Source organism: Phyllobates terribilis, unplaced genomic scaffold (genome assembly GCF_046119375.1).
Source record: "Phyllobates terribilis strain yellow unplaced genomic scaffold, ASM4611937v1 Scaffold_8__6_contigs__length_399053987, whole genome shotgun sequence".
In the NCBI taxonomy this organism is placed as follows: Eukaryota; Metazoa; Chordata; class Amphibia; order Anura; family Dendrobatidae; genus Phyllobates; species Phyllobates terribilis.
The window spans coordinates 252,807,174-252,822,489 of NW_027362768.1; the positions used below are offsets into that span (position 1 = coordinate 252,807,174).

The following is a 15,316-nucleotide window of genomic DNA, read 5'->3' on the forward strand; positions in this document are numbered from 1 at the left end:
AGGTACTCGTAGTGACCGTCCCGGGTATTGAATGCCGTCTTCCACTCGTCTCCTTGACGGATACGGACCAGATTATACGCTCCTCGAAGATCCAGCTTGGAGAAGATCCTGGCGCCCTTGAGCCGGTCAAACAATTCGGAGATGAGTGGCAGGGGATATTTGTTTTTTACCGTAATGAGATTGAGTCCTCTGTAGTCAATACAGGGACGTAGCGAGCCGTCTTTCTTTTTGACAAAGAAGAATCCGGCTCCAGCCGGGGAGGTAGATTTTCGGATAAATCCCCTAGCCAGATTCTCTTCAATGTACTCAGACATGGCTCGGGTCTCGGCTGCAGATAACGGGTAGATACGCCCACGGGGAGGAGTGGTGCCAGGTACCAGGTCGATCGGGCAATCGTATGGCCTATGGGGCGGCAACGTCTCAGCTTCCTTCTTACCGAAGACGTCCGCATAGGGCCAGTAGGGAGCCGGGAGACCAGGTAAGTTAGCTGGAGTAGGCTGAGGGCGAAGTGGACGGACCGGAACCAGGCAGGTCCTATGGCAGTCAGGACCCCATCGGAGTACTTCACCGGACCGCCAGTTCAATACGGGTTCATGAGTCTGGAGCCAAGGTAGACCTAGCAACAAGGAGTGAGAAAGTCCGGACAGCACATGGAATGAGATCTCCTCAGAGTGCAGCATTCCCACCTGTAGGGTTATAGGTTCGGTGACGAGCAGGATGGTCTCCGAGAGAAGTCTTCCATCCACGGAAGCAACTGACAATGGCTCCGCCAGGGACTTGGTGGGAATATGGTATCTCTCTACCAGAGACTGGGCGATGAGGTTTCCAGCAGCTCCAGAATCCAGATGGGCGAGTTCGAAGAGACGGTTTTCTCCCCAAGCAATAGAGACCGGTAAGGTCAGAGACGGAGAGGACTTACTTTTGTCTAGGACGACCTCTCCGAGTGGTCCTAGACACTGGCGTTTCCCGGCTTTTCCGGGCAGGAACGGATGAAGTGCTTCTTACTGCCACAATAGAAACAGCTTCCCTCGGCTCGGCGAGATTCTTGGCGAGAACCGACCATCTTGGTCTGGTCGACCTGCATAGGCTCAGGAGAGACGGAGGGAGTGACGGGTTGCTGAAAAGTAGGAGCTAGGCGTGGAAACCTCCTCTCACGGGTGACCTCTTTGGCACGCTCCTGGAACCGCAGGTCAATCCGGGTGGCAAGAGCTATCAGGTCATCGAGGGTGGTAGGAATGTCCCGACCGGCAAGTTCATCTTTAATACGGCCGGACAGACCCTCCCAGAAGACTGAAACCAGAGCGTCATTATCCCAGGCCAGCTCCGAGGCAAGGGTACGGAACCGTATGGCATATTGGCCCACGGTGAGGCTTCCCTGACGGAGGCGTAGCAGTGACGATGCGGATGAGGTCTTCCGTCCGGGTTCGTCGAAGACTTTCCGGAAGGCCGTGAGAAAGGCAGGCAAGTTGGACACCAGGGGGTCTCCTCTCTCCCATAGAGGATTTAGCCAGGCCAGAGCCTCTCCGGTGAGATAGGACATGATGAAGGCAATTTTGGCCCGGTCGGAGTTAAACTGGTGGGACAGGAGTTCAAAGTGCAGGGTGCACTGATTTATGAAGCCCCGAGCCTGAGCGGAGTCGCCTCCGAAGCGAGGAGGTGCAGAAAGCCAGGGTCCGGGGTAGGATACCATAGTGTTGGTGGACAGCGGAGCTGTCGGATTGCGAATCATGGCGCTGGCGGAGGTTGCTGGCGGAGCAGTCAGAGTGTCCAGGCGAGAATTGACATTCCGCAGGTGACCCAGGATGGACTCCTGTTGGGACCTCTGCCGGGACAGTTCATGACACAGGTCCGAGAGCGAGGGAGCTTGGGTGCCACCGGGTTCCATGGCCCGAGCAAACTGTAACGGGTCTGGGAGGCGGAACCTCTGAGCTACTATACAAGGGGGCGGTCCTTGTAAGGGAGCGGGTGGCAATCAGGGATGACGGGCAGGCAGTCACAGCAGGTGACCGGGACAGTCTCTGAGTGGACGGGCTGGAGGTCACGGCAAGTGACCGGGGCAGTCTCTGGAAGAACGGGCAGGAGGTCACGGCAAGTGACCGGGGCAGTCTCTGGAAGAACGGGCAGGGAGTTACGGCAAGTGACCGGGGCAGTCTCTGGATGAACGGGCAGGGAGTTACGGCAAGTGACCGGGGCAGTCTCTGGGGAAAGGGTAGGTACGACCTGTGATGGCAGAGCCTCCGGGTAGGCTAGCAGGCAGATGGTAGATGTGTGCTCCCAGGTGAGCAAGCGAGAGTCTCTGGAATGGTAGGTGGTCACAGCACGTGACGGCGAAGCCTCCAGGTAGGCTAGCAGGCAGGTAACAGGTGTGCGCTCCCAGGTGAGCGGGCAAACTGGTCCATAGACAGACTGACAGGAGTTGGAAGGCAGACCGTCGGACCTCAGGCTAGCAGGCAGGTGACTGGATATCAGGCAGGACAAAGGCAGCAAGCTGGCAGGAATCTGGCAGGTAACTGGCAGGTAACTGGCAACGGGACCTGAGGGCTGAAGCACAGGTGAGACATAGGTGCAAACAACATTGCTCGGGCACCTCCATTTTGGAGGAGGTGCCCTTTATATGGGAGGTCCTCCGGCAATTGGCCGGGGACTCCTTAGGACGGCGCGCGCGGTCCCTTTAAGAGAGGGGGAGCGCGCGCGCGCGCGCCCTAAGCACACTGCCGGGGAAGGAGCGCGCGCCGGAAGCAGCGGGGAGAGCAGCGCTGGAGGACGCCGCGCCAGGAGCGGGGAGGTGAGAGGGACGGCGTCTCTGCCTAGAACGGGGCAGAGACGCCGATGCTACAATACTGAACCAGCATGGCTATCACAGCATCTTGCAGCGGCATGCTATTCCATCTGGTTTGCGTTTAGTTGGACCATCATTTATTTTCAACAGGACAATGACCCCAAACACACCTCCAGGCTGAGTAAAGGCTATTTGACCAAGAAGGAGAGTGATGGGGTGCTACGCCAGATGACCTGGCCTCCACAGTCACCAGACCTGAACCCAATCAAGATGGCTTGGGGTGAGCTGGACGGCAGAGTGAAGGCAAAAGGGCCAACAAGTGCCAAGTATCTCGGGGAACTCCTTCAAGATTGTTGGAAGACCATTTCCAGTGACTACCTCTTGAAACTCATCAAGAGAATGCCAAGAGTGTGCAAAGCAGTCATCAAAGCAAAAGGTGGCTACTTTGAAGAACCTAGAATATAAGACATATTTTCAGTTGTTTCACACTTTTTTGTTAAATATATAATTCCACAAGTGTTAATTCATAGTTTTGATGCCTTCAGTGTGAATGTACAATTTTCAAAGTCATGAAAATACAGAAAAATCTTTAAATGAGAAGGTGTGTCCAAACTTTTGGTCTGTACTGTATGTCAGTGCGGCCTCACCCAAACAGATTACAGTCCTTTTTCCCGGATCAACACTTTAAACACAGAAGATGTACGATACTACCATGTCTTGGTATCCACTTCAAGCTGAACTCCAGCAGCCTCCAGCGCCAAACGAAGTATTCAGTTCCATACACAGTTAACGTTGAACAGGCTGCAGATTCTGCACAGTTCTCTGCATCTCCAATACACAGACTGCTTAGTTTACCCAGTCCTACCTGGCTTTGCTATACCCCTCCCTCCTCTGCCCAAAGACTGGTGCTGGGCATCATCTGCCAACACACAGAGCATACAGTGCTCTGCTACCTACAGATTACATGCAATGTTCTGCTGCCTGCACATTCTGCACACAGGATCTGCTGCCTGCACATCATGCACACAGGCTATAGACCTCTATGTGGTGCTTAAAACAAAAACGCATGTAAAAAACTGCAGTTACTTTTTTATGTTTAGAATCAAAGCTTTTCTGTACTATAAAAACCACATTTAAAACAATGCTTCAAATTTGCACCAAAAAAGCATCAAATAATTTGGTAAAATCATAAAATATACAGTAAAAAGTGCAATAACCAGTGAGGATTGTTATTACGTATATGCATGCCAGGCAACTTTATTAATATTAAATCCATACAATGTTTAGTGTTTGTGTTGGGATAAAGACATGACCATTAAAGGTAAAATAATCAAGTGCTAATAAAAGTGCAATGTCTCCTAAGGAAGGACTGGATGAGATGTCACTAACGCCTTCATGGTTCTTTTCCTTTTATACGTTTATTTCTATTTAATTGAAGTCTCCAGATATGATCAATGTTAATTCATGGCTGCTTTTAATGTTGATGTTATAAGTATATTGCTTCTTTTCCTTATATCTATTCTGTTCTTACTAGGTAGCAGTAAGTGTAGGACATATTACAGCAAGGCTGTGGAAACAAATCTTTCCCAGTGGACTAGGTACAAAATACTGGGCTTTTAAAGTCTGAGATTGGGTACATTTATGTTGTATAGTATTTCCATAAAGGTGTCTTTGTCCCCATTATTATTGTGTATTTCCCATACAGGAATCTCTGGGCTTGCCCCCTTTATTATGGTGTATTTTGCATACAGCTTCACTGGGGTTCACCTTTTATTATGGTGAATTTTAGTATTTGCTATTACAGGATGATGTCAGTCGAGTCAATTTAAGGTGTCAAATGGCATCTTAGTGGCGGTTTAGGAGTCAGGTGGAAGTTGCAGGAATATACTATGGACTAATCTGATCTAATAAAGGATGTAAAATCTCATGGTGGTGAACAGACTCAGCTATGAGGGGCCAGCCTGAAGGATGTGGTATGGTAACACTTTCGGCTATCTGGCCTGGCCTCGTAAAGTAGGTCAGACATCTGGTATATCACAGTATCCGGGAATCACTCCACCTGGCTCCAACTAGGCTTGTATAATCCTGTGATTTAAATAAATCTGTATCCATTTTGACATCCAAACTCGTGTGTTTTGTGTACTTATTAGGATTGAAGTTTACTAGAGTTATGGTTTGTTTTATGGCGAGTGAGGGTCCATCCCGTCCCATATCCATCAGTCAAGACTCCTCTGGAGCACTCAGCTAGGGAGGACCATGACTGGGGGAGGGGCATACCATAAACACATGCCTGAACCTTTAAGTTTCAAAGCTGTGTAGTTTTTTAGATAAGGTGATCCTGCATTGTAGGGTGGAGCACAAGATGTGTGCTTGTTGCATTTTGGGAGGAAAAGAGTTTCCTGAGGATGGAATTCCTTTTTTATCTCTCTTTGTTCCCTCTTTTCTTTACCTGGAGGACTTGAGAAAACATTTTCCCGCCCACCCGTTCTGTTACAATCATTTCTACAGTTGTTAATTTTAGTGTTACTTGTATGGTGAAGCCTGTCTTATTGTGTTTGTTGTATTAACTTTATATATCTTGTTCCATGTTTGATTCTATTATGTATATAAACAGCTAATTTGCTAAACTCTTCTAAACCCAAGGGAAAGGCAATCCTTCAGTCATGGTTTCCTAGAGGTGTCCTCCACGTGGGTTTTTTTCTCTCCTCAGCACTGTAGGATGACTCGTCGTGAGTCGGAGGTCTGCGGTGTGTAAGCCCCTTGTTATACTGTTTACAGGGGCTCTAGTTTATATGTTCATTAAATTAGTAAACAAAAAGGAAAAAGTGTCTAACATCGCTTTAAATTTATCTTTTATGTGAATTGTCATAGCTGTGGTTTAGGAGTCAGTTGGAAGTTGCAGGAAGTTACGATGGACTAATCTGATCTAATAAAACTCAAAAAAACCTTTGCAACATTTTTTGGGATTTAATTTGTCATCCATACAATTTTACATCCTTTGTGTTAAATGACAGTGATATTAAACTCCAAATAACTGCTTTGCCTGCTGCAGGAGACCGATATTTTTTTTTTATTAAAAATAAACTTGGTTTCCAGAGACCTAGCAATTAGAAAATGCGTAAGGTGTGCGGTAAGGGATGGGGAAGTGGAAGTACTGATGAAGGTGCACGCAGATGCAGAGGACATGGGGCAATTGCGCCTACGCCTGTTACTGGAGCACAAGAAACACGCTCATCCACGACACACAGCTCCCTGTTCCATTTTGCAGGAAAGCACGGGACACCACTTCTGAAGCCACACCAGTGCGAACAGATGGTCGGTTGGATAGCAGATAATGCTTCCAGCATGCTTGCCAGCACCACTCAGTCTTCCACACAGTCCAGTCTCAGTCTGGAACACTTAATATTCATGCTTATCCTCCTTCCTCCCGCCATGTTGAGTCCCAGGAGACCATTGATGCCACATTATGACACACTGAGGAGCTCTGTGACAACACAGTATTTAATATTAATTATCCAGACGTCTATTTTCAGTAGGTCAGGCGACATTGTCATATTGTCTGAATGTTTACACTTGAGTTGATGTTTATTGTCTGTTATCTCTGGAGGACAGAGACGCAGGTTCATGGAACAATGATGTTTGCTAATATGCTGATTACATATTGTACAAGGCCAGCTAGTTTTGTTGACCTGCAAAACAGAAGAGGACAAACTATGCAGATCAATTAAATGCTCAAACAATGAGAGGTAAATGTCTTAACGGATAGTTGTGAACTATATAAGGTGAATATGCCTCTGTATGAGGAGTCTTTTACAAAACCACAGCCAGGAACACTCTATGTGACAGCTTTACAGGACACCATGGCTCCATCAAGAGAGACACAGATTTGTATTCTATAGAATACCAGCCTAAGGGACCATGGCCCTGGCTGGAGGAATACAGATCTGCTCCATTGACTATCACAGAACCCATAGATATGACCCGCCCCCTGGGTCGTGGGGTACCCGGTGCCGGGCCGGTAAATGCTTGGGGATGTCACAGTGGTGGTGACCCTGTCCGTGACCCAGGGTGGTCATTCAATAGGGGAATATTTACAGGGGATTATAGTTTATAAAGTTCGTGACGCCACCTGTGGTATGCGGCTAAAGGGAGCCGCCGCTGCGGAGCAGGTCCTCTGGAGCTGATGTTACTGCAGCAGGGATGGTGTGGCTCTCCACAGGTAGAGCTTAGCTCCAGGGCAGTGTAGATGGAATGGGTTATGCTGGACGTTGTAGTGCAGGGGTTGATGGCGCAGCAAGAAACACAGAGACAAGGAAGTGCAGTCCCAGGGTCTTTACTCACAGTTGTTGCAGTCCAGATTACAGGGATCCATGTAACTGCCCTCGTCGTCCTGTGTTTGCTCAGGGAGGGGTTCGGTCTACCCCCAGGTAACTCCAGAGTACTTAGCAGGACCCCCTTCCATGTGTCCTCGCTCTCTGGCCTTCTTCCTGCACCTCACACCTAGTATCTCCAATCCGGTACCCGCGGGCCTTGGCGGGCAACGTCTGTTCCATCCCTTGGGTCCTATATGGCTACCTTCTCGGTGAGACTGGCGTGGACTTGTGGCTACAGAACATAAAGTACTGCAGCCTCCGGTTTCTAGTTGGGCATAAAGTCCTCCGCTAGTTGAGGGACCGGTTCTCTTTAGATGGCCTGACCCCTCCACCGCCTGGCAGATGCGGGCGTATGGGTGGCCTTCTGCACGGCCCGTACCCCTGGGGTCCTTTCCTGATTCCTGGAGCCTTTCTGCTCCTCTCGCTCTTCTCCTTTCAGTCCTGGGCCTTTCACCAGGCCCTCCTCCTGAGCAGAGCTCCTGCAGAGCCTCCGCTCCTTCACTTCTCCTCCTCTGACTGATCTGTCTTTCTAAGATGGCCTCCCAATTTATACCTCCCTCTCATGTGCTCCCCTAAGCTACTTCCTCCACCGACACCCACTACGTGGTTCCCCCTCTCTGGGTTCCCCCCACTCCAGCCAAGGGAAGTGCTCAGCAAGAACCAGAGACATCTTGCCCTCCCCTGTTTGCCTGGAGTAGTGTGTTGGATGCAGTTGTTAGGGTCCCGGGTTGTACTTCTTCCTTACCTGAGAGTGAGATACCACACCTCTGGGTGAGATACAGTACCTCTGTGGCGACCGAACCCTCAGGGGCGCCACATACCCCTCGGGTAAAACACAGCACGTCCGCGGGCTGGAACAGAGTAAAAAGAATTTTAAAGACATGCAAAATTTTTGAATGCATTCACATAGAAGATTATGAACTTAACATCTCTTCCCTTTATGGGAGGCACATTTTCATGAATGTTACTGGTTTCTATATCAAAACATTATAAGAGCACTTTTAATAACATTCCTCTTCACATAAAACATTTTTCATATAAACCATTTTTCTGCAGGTTACAGCACGAACTGCAACCGGGTGTCCTTTTTCCTTATTACGGTGCAAACTAGCAAACACGAACATGAGGGACCCATCTGAAAACCCTCAACGTAGGCCCTGGGCGTGGCTGCAGGGCATAGGTGATCCAGGTGTTGGACCACGTCTTCGGCCACGCCAAACGGGATTTTGTTCTGAGGTCATTGTTGTATAGATATAAAACCAATAAGGGGCACTTTAAGAAGTGCAACTATTTACACTGAAAGTCTTTGGCTGCTCACAGTCCTCAGCCTGTCAGTTCCTTGTACCCTTTCCGGGTAACTATGTGAACACCACTAAACAAATAAACTTTTTAACCTTGCAGTGTCTCTGCTGCACCCTACGGGTAACTATATACAGTTCAAAGTTCCAGCTACTGTGCTTAGTAGTGGTGCTCCCTCCGGGGAAGCTCTTGTCCACTATAGGCTGGCCCAGCCGGGTCTTCAGCGCTGTAGGGTGAGGAACTGCTCCCTTACCCCACCCACTGGGCATTCAGGGCATACCAGCCCCTCTCGCCTCTGTGCCTGGTGTAGGTGACGTAATCACCCGGGTACAGATTCCGGTCCGGGTGACCTTCTTTTAGGTGGGACTCCACGTCCCTCCAGTTCACAAAAAGATCTGTCACAGACTGCCGGTCCCGGATGAAGCCCCAACCTCCCTCCCGGTGGAACTTCAATATGGTCCCTTCGGCACGGGGACCGTATGCTGCCCTCCTGTCTTTGCGGGCCTGGGCCTTCTCCTCCATGTTCCAGGCCTCCAGCTCCTCCCAACGCACCCGCCGGAGGTGCCGCTCCCTCTCGAGCTGCTCCAGCTCCCTCCTGCAGTGCTCTCTCCTGCGGGCCGCCTCTGCTTTTGTTTCTTGGGGAAGCCCCATGAGGTCTCCCCAAGGGTTGTCCCACTCGAACTGATCCTCCTCACCTCGGGAGACAGCGGAGGGCAGGGGAGCTGGTAGGAGTGGGGGCTTCCGGTCCTCCACCTCCGCGGACCAATCCCATGGACAGCGTCTACACACCCATTCGGGTGTCGGGGGAGGCGGTTCCCTTAAGGGGCCCAGGAATGGGCCGGTGTTGCTGGTACCCGGAGGTGACGGTTCCGGGGCTTGGAGAACGTCTAGGGTGGGCGCGCCCGGGGGCAGATGTCCTGGGAGGAGGGTCCGGAATGGGTCAGCATCTTCCGTGCCCGGGGGTAGAGGGCCTTGCTGGGGTGTCAGGAGCGGGCCGGTGTCAGTAGCGCTCCAGTAGCGGTTCCACCAGGGGGCCCAGGAGCATGTCAGTGGCTCTAGCGCCCGGGACAGGGAGACTCCTCTTACCTGCTCCCGCGTCTGCTCTTGCGCTGTACTCTGCCTCCTGGTGCTGGTCCGGATCCGCCAAGGTTGGGGCGCTGCCTGTGCTTGGTAGCATTGTCTGCTTCCGGCTTGCCATCCTTTCCACCATCTCCTTTTTCCAGCTAGTGATGGCATCTTGCTGGGCCCTCTCCATTCTCCGGTTCAGGTCCTTCATCCCAGCGTAGAGGAATTCCGAATCCTCCTGGGACAGCCTGGCAACTAACCCCTCCAGGGTGATGGGCGCCTCCGGTCGTTGCAGGCCGCTGGCAGGGATTCCGGTTTCTCTTCCTTCCATGTTCCCCACCGGGTGTGGTCTGTCTAGATTGGCCCAGACCACACCCTGTCTCCCAGTTTTATTCTTCCCTCTCCCCTTTCTGGGGCGGTCCCATGTCTGCTTGCTATCGGTCACACTTGGGGGTGTCTCCTCCAGACTGATGGACAGGTCCAGGGATATGGCCACAGTTGCAGTGGGTGGGCCGCGCTTTTGGCGCCATTCTGGGTCCCGGCCCATGATGGGAGGTGGTTTCTTGTTGTCGTTTGGCTCACACATAATGGCGCCTGTTCTTCTGGGGCGGGCACCACATTCAGTATAGAACACAGTCTCTAGGCGCACAATACCCGGTGATAATGGGTGGGCTCATATCCTGTTCATGACGCCAAAGATGACGCGCCCCCTGGGCCCTGGGGTACCCGGTGCTGGGCCGGTAAATGTTGGGGGATGTCACAGTGGCGGTGACCCTGTCCGTGACCCAGGGCGGTCATTCAATAGGGGAATATTTACAGGGGATTATAGTTTATAAAGTTCATGACGCCACCTGTGGTATGCGGCTAAAGGGAGCCGCCGCTGCAGAGCAGGTCCTCTGGAGCTGATGTTACAGCAGCAGGGATGGTGTGGCTCTCCACAGGTAGAGCTTAGCTCCAGGGCAATGTAGATGGAATGGGTTATGTTGGGCGTTGTAGTGCAGGGGTTGATGGCGCAGCAAGAAACACAGAGACAAGGAAGTGCAGTCCCAGGGTCTTTACTCACAGTTGTTGCAGTCCAGATTACAGGGATCTATGTAACTGCCCTCGTCGTCCTGTGTTTACTCAGGGAGGGGTTCGGTCTACCCCAGTTTACTCCGGAGTACTTAGCAGGACCCCCTTCCATGTGTCCTCGCTCTCTGGCCTTCTTCCTTCACCTCACACCTAGTATCTCCAATCTGGTACCCGCGGGCCTTGGCGGGCGACGTCTGCTCCATCCCCTGGGTCCTATATAGCTACCTTCTCGGTGAGACTGGCATGGACTTGTGGCTGCAGGACATAAAGTACTGCAGCCTCCGGTTTCTAGTTGGGCATAAAGTCCTCCACTAGTTGAGGGACCTGTTCCCTTTAGATGGCTTGACCCCTCCACCGCCTGGCCTTCTGCCCGGCCCGTACCCCTGGGGTCCTTTCCTGATTCCTGGAGCCTTTCTGCTCCTCTTGCCCTTCTCCTTTCAGTCCTGGGCCTTTCACCAGGTCCTCCTCCTGAGCAGAGCTCCTGCAGAGCCTCCGCTCCTTCACTTCTCCTCCTCTGACTGATCTGTCTTTCTAAGATGGCTTCCCAATTTATACCTCCCTCTCATGTGCTCCCCTAAGCTACTTCCTCCACCCACACCCACTACGTGGCTCCCCCTCTCTGGGTTCCCCCCATTCCAGCCAAGGGAAGGGCTCAGCAAGAACCAGAGACATCTTGCCCTCCCCTGTTTGCCTGGAGTCGTGTGTTGGATGCAGGTGTTAGGGTCCCGGGCTGTACTCCTTCCTTACCTGAGAGTGAGATACCACACCTCTGGGTGAGATGCAGTACCTCTGTGGCGACCGAACCCTCAGGGGCGCCACAGATATGTTTGGGGAAACCAGGTTTGGACCCTCTGGTCACCTGGTCCCATGGAGATGTTTGGAGTAGCCAGGTTGGGACCCTCTGGTCACCTGGTTCCATGGATATGTTCGGAAAAGCCAGGTTAGGACCCTTGGGCTGTACCTCAATGGACTGTCAGCTTCCTCATTTTGTCATTACCTCCTCTCTGTGGGCTCCTGCTAAAAGCGGGGTGCCACTGGTGTGGGGGTAGTCGGCCCTGGAAGTCCCTCAGAGTCACAGCTGCTCTAGTCCTGGTGAGTCAGCGGAAGGGTGAGCATCTGTAATTTTTCACCATCTTGGGTATTTTGCTGGGAATGTTCTATTTGTTATTGTTTGTTTGGTGATTCAATAAAGTATTGACACACTGTTTTACCCTCACCCTTTGTTGTTTGAGTAGTATTATGCCCACGGGAGACCCCCGTGTCTCCACAAGCTCTTAACATAACTTCTTGATTATGGCTTCTCACCCTGCATGTTCCAAGAGGGGAATTAGCCAAATCAGTTTTCAAATTTGAAAGCTGAGAAAAAAAACTAGTTTCCCAGAAAAAAAATAATGTAGGACATGAGAAATTTACTTAATACTTTATTTCATTGATAAAAACACCACTAGATATGGTATAAAAACAAGACACACAAACATATATAAACCTGAATTCAAATACAAGAGCAAGCCAATATGAATGTTACTCTGCGGTGAGATGCTGTACATACAGCCATAAATTCAGAGATATCTCTCACAGCAAAAACACAAGGGGTGAGATATGTTTCAACTTCAACAGCCAAAAGAAGTTTCACAAACGAGGAAAGCCAGCTTTACCATCAGTCAGGAAATATAAAGAAAAGGAATTCTCTCACCCAAGGCTAACAGTTTTACTCAGGCATCAGGTACCACACTTTTTTCTTTGGTCCATCAGGATGAAAGCGAATCCATGGACATATCTAGCATCCCACTTTCAGACCACGGTCACGTGTTTTGTCAGAAAAAAACATCCTCCCGACACGTTTCTTCTCTGTTTGGGATTCATCAGGGGATAGATTGATTTCAGACACAGGGAGGTCTTCACCTTCACTTCCTATGTGACAGCCTGTTCACCTGGGCTTCCCTATGATATTTTTATATTGCCGGCAGGGGCGGGCTGGGCTAGGTAGCAGAGGGGCAAATGTCCCCAAGGCTGGTCCTCCAGCAGAGGTTTTTTCAGCCTGACGGGATGGCGCTCAGCCTGATGGGAGTGCGCACTGCCTGACGGGAGGGTGCGCAGCCTGATGGAAGAGCACGCAGAGGAGAGTGGCCGCGGCGTCAGTAGAAGGGGGTTGGCCCGTGGGCCCACAGGTGAGTAGAGATCAGCATTGGAATGGCAGAGGTGAGTGTTTATTTATTTTTTTAATCTGGTGACATTATACTGTGAGGAGCACTATGTGGGGTCTTGTATACTGTGTACAGCACTATGCGGGGTCATGAATACTTTGTGTAGCACTATGCGGGGTCATGTATACTGAGTGCAGCACTATGCAGGGTCATGTATACTGTGTCTAGCACTATGTGGGGTCATGTATACTGTGTGCAGCACTATGCGGGGCCATGTATACTGTGTCCAGCACTATGTGGGGTTATGTATACTGAGTGCAGCACTATGCAGGGTCATGTATACTGTGTCCAGCACTATGTGGGGTCATGTATACTGTGTGCAGCACTATGCGGGGCCATGTATACAATGCGGAGCACTATGGGGGGTCATGTATACTGTGTGCAGCACTATGCAGGGCCGTGCATACAATACGGAGCACTATGTGGGGTCATGTATACAGTATGGAGCACTATGCGGGGCCATGTATACAGTACGGAGGACTATACGGGGCCATGTATACAGTACGGAGCACTATGCGGGGCCATGTATACAGTACAGAGCACTATGCGGGGCCATGAATACTGTGTGCAGCACTATGCGGGGTCATGTATACAGTACAGAGCACTATGCGGGGCCGTGTATAAAGTACGGAGCACTATGCGGGGCCATGTATACTGTGTGCAGCACTATGCGGGGTCATGTATACAGTATGGAGCACTATGCGGGGCCGTGCATACAGTACGGAGCACTATGTGGGGTCTTGTATACTGTGTGCAGCACTATGCGGGGTCATGTATACAGTATGGAGCACTATGCGGGGCCATGTATACTGTGTGCAGCACTATGCAGGGTAATGTTTACAGTACGGAGCACTATGCAGGGCCGTGTATACAGTACGGATCACTATGCGGGGTCATGTATACTGTGTGCAGCACTATGCAGGGTAATGTTTACAGTACGGAGCACTATGCAGGGCCGTGTATACAGTACGGATCACTATGCGGGGTCATGTATACTGTGTGCAGCACTATGCAGGGTAATGTATACAGTACGGAGCACTATGCGGGGCAATTATATTGTGTGGAACACTATGCGGGGTTATGTATACAGTATGGAGCACCATGCGGGGCCATGTATACAGTACCGAATTTGAAATGTCATATTTTTTTTTAAATATTCATTATATTTTTTTTTTGTTTACTTTTTGCTCCACTTTTTTTTTTTACACTTCTACTGTTCGGTCAAAAATGACCGATAGCCTTTTATGCTAATCTCCAGCCATTTTTTGAGTAAAATAAAGGAGTTATAATCTCATTTTGGACTATATATTGCATCTACTACTATTTATCAATTTATCTAGGTCCTTTTGGTCCGTGCAGATTTACACATACATACATTTTCAAATTACAATACAGCAGATGGATTCGCTTCCAGTATAGTTATGTGCAAAATTGCGAGTAGTTTTGGATTTGACACCCAGACTCAAAGGACAAAATGTTACATGCGACAATTTTTTCACATCATACAAACTGGGGCAGATGTTGCTGAAAAGAAAAATGACCATGCTGGGTACTGTTAGAAAAAATAAGCCAGAACTGCCGCAAGGTATCCTCAGTAAGAGAGACGTTTATAGTTCTATGTTATATTTTACTAAGGATACAACAATTATATACAATCTGTATAGGGGTAAATGGATGGGTGTTTACGTGTCCATAACCAGACAAACCTACATGTTTGACACACAAACTACATTGTTTGTAAAATATAACATTTATTAGTCAATATACTAAAAGCCACATAATAGAGATAAAATAGGGAAAGGTAACACAAACAAAAGGACACAGGGGTGGGTACCAGCTATCACAGAGTTTACATACAACAAATCAATTCATTAGGACCAACCTCCACATAGATATACTGCAAGTATTTAAATAAAGACAACAGTAAAGTGCATAGTGCTAGTTGTATGGTTCCACAAAAGTAGATATATAATAATGCAGCATAAATGAGTGAATGTGGTGTGCAGCAATAAAACATGTATGGAGTGACAGAGCTTATACTGACCCGTGTGACCAGAATCCACCATGATAGTGCAATCAGTAATCGAGACGACAGAAAGCCGGACATGATTTTACATTACAATGCCACAAAAGGGGCAGTTGATACTCTAGATCAACTCATAGGCACTTACACCTGTAAACGCAAAACAAATCAGTGGCCAATGGTTGTTTTTTACAACATTCTTGATGTGTCGGCATAGAATGCATTTGTGTTATGGCGTGAAATACATCCAAATTGGAACAAAAATAAACTATATAAAAGAAGAGTTTTTATAGAGGAGTTGGGAAAATCACTGGTTAGCCCATATTTCAAAGAAAGAAAAGTAACGCCCAGAGATGATGGAGCGGCAGCCATTGTCCACAGGATCCAACAGCATGCTAAAGAAAGTGAACCAACGGCTTCCACCGGCACTGCTACGATACCCATGGCCTCCACCAGCAACGCAACCAGCCTAAAACGGAAATGATGCACTTTCTGTCCAAGT

The 15,316-nt window shown here is 49.6% G+C and overlaps 1 protein-coding gene across 1 annotated transcript in view; it reads left to right on the forward strand.

Moving 5' to 3' along the window:
- Window positions 1-15,316, forward strand: part of GUCY2C (guanylate cyclase 2C) — a 552,042-nt gene that overhangs the window by 34,304 nt on the left and 502,422 nt on the right. The window lies entirely within an intron of this gene.